Raw genomic sequence first — 2,159 nt, 5'->3', positions numbered from 1 at the left:
ATCTGATCTTCTAGTTTAGTCAATGTTTTTGCTAAATTGGTGCACTTAAACTACACCTACTTTACATCTATCCTTATTGACTACATTTCCCCTTCAATTTGATCCAAACATTTACCACATACAATATGGTCATTTGGGTTGGCCCTTTCTTGAGGTTTCTCTAAATAAGGAGGTTGATTTCCTCCCTATCTCAATTTTGGGTGATCTCCCCACTCGGTCTATAAGTATTTGAATAAAGGTTTCCACCCTTATTCCTTATGTAATTCACATCCTCATAGGATTATTGATGTAATGGAAAAGTGGTTTGTCCACTCCATATATAGATTTTGCACTATGCTCAGACTTTATACGATTGATTCTGTCCAGTAGTTATTGATATCCGTTATCCTTATGGACAGCCTTTACTGTAGATGGTCTCTGGCCATATCTGCGTTATTCAATTGACCACTAGCAGGATTTCATTGCCATATTTTCTATTAATTAGTACGTATCATCATATGTTCAGTTCATTAAGGCAACTCCTACGACACCATCTAATCCTAACCTTAAGTGCACATCCAACCCATTGTAGAAAATTTGTAGTCGTAACCACTCAAGCAATCCGTGGTGTGGGCATTTCTAAATCATCATTTTAAAACACTCTCATGCTTCATGAAAACTTTCTCATTCTTATTGTTTAAACATAGAAATTTCCCTTCTTAGCTGGATAGTCTTGGTAATGGGGAAGAATTTTGTAGGAATTCCCCTGTAGGTTTGTCCCATGTTGTGATTGATCCCGGTGCCTTCGAATCTAACCAAGACGTTATCAATTAATGAAAAGGGGAACAATTGAAGATGAATAGCGTCACCAGTGACCCAAGATATTTGAAGGTATGAAAAAGCTGGAGGAACCATTTTAGATGCTAACTTGGGTCTTCTGTCATCGTTCCTCAAAATTGCAAATTATTTTGGATTATCTGGGTCATAGCTGGCTTGATCTCGAAATTACTAGCCATGATGGCTGGCCTCGTTATACTCTCTTGAACCATATCCAAATTCAATAGCATATATTCCCTCATAGTCCTTATTTTACATGGCATGATATTGTTACGGGTAGTTGTGGTCGTGGTGATGGGTCTTGTAGGTTGTTATTGTTAGCTTTGTCAAATGGTGGATTCTCACAAGGTGGTAAATTACCTCCAACAGTAGTTGATTCTGCATTGGTTGTTGCTGCTCTTGCTATTGCTATTGATGATTCATTTAGATTTTTCTTTATAGATATGTGACTGGACCTATAGGTGTTCCCCTACTACGAGTCATAAACTAAACCTAAAGAGAAAAGATTAGTAAGAATAATAAAATCGTAACTATAATCTAAAACTTTACTAATTATTCTATTAATATGCAAAAATTAAAATTAAATCAGTGACATTGCCTCCCCAACAACGGTGCCAGCAACTTAACCATCTTTGGATGTACCAACGTCTAGAATAGAAATCCTACACAAAATAAATAAAAAGGCGATATTCGCAAGTATATGGGTCTTGTTGAAATATAGTTACAATGAAATAGATGAGTACTCTGAGGATTGTACCCAAGGGAGGCAAACACTAAATTAATCCTAACCTAAGAGTAAAAAAATCTAATTAGTACTTTCAATGAATTATATTACGATGATATAAAAAGAATGGTTTTGGTGATCTGTACTAATAATAATAATGAAGAAAGAAAGGAATCACGAGAAATCAAATAATAAAATATATCAAATATGGGCATGGGTGATTAGCTCATTTCGGTAAACATAATCAACTGTCACTTCAGATTTTCTTGTTCAATCTACTAGTCAATAACCTAGTAGGATCTTCTGATCTTCCACTAGAACAATGAGCCAGAAAGAACTACTTATCTCTCGACCTCACAGTCCAAACTATTTCATGGTTAAGGTGTTTACAGATAGGCCATACCAAATTTGGGTTAATTCCCACCTTAATGACTTCCTAGGGTTGTTAGGCTTAGGGTTTAGGTTCTTCCTTTCCTAAACAGATGATCCACTAAGAGAACCTTGCAAAACAGTTAATTAATCATACTTCCACTTGCTAATCCCCCACAAGAGGATTAGTTCCTCATTGATCTCATAAACAATATAAACTTGATAGAAGGAGTAAAACTGAATGATAATT

General features: G+C 35.6%; 1 non-coding gene across 1 annotated transcript; it reads left to right on the top strand.

Moving 5' to 3' along the window:
• Positions 1-598: 598 nt before the first annotated feature.
• Positions 599-704, top strand: LOC121205507 (small nucleolar RNA R71). The gene has a single exon (XR_005900583.1). It is a non-coding gene; the product is annotated as a small nucleolar RNA R71 (small nucleolar RNA).
• The last annotated feature ends 1,455 nt before the right edge of the window (positions 705-2,159 follow it).

The sequence above is a fragment of the Gossypium hirsutum genome, chromosome A08 (assembly GCF_007990345.1).
Source record: "Gossypium hirsutum isolate 1008001.06 chromosome A08, Gossypium_hirsutum_v2.1, whole genome shotgun sequence".
In the NCBI taxonomy this organism is placed as follows: Eukaryota; Viridiplantae; Streptophyta; class Magnoliopsida; order Malvales; family Malvaceae; genus Gossypium; species Gossypium hirsutum.
This window is presented reverse-complemented; position numbering and strand designations above follow the sequence as displayed.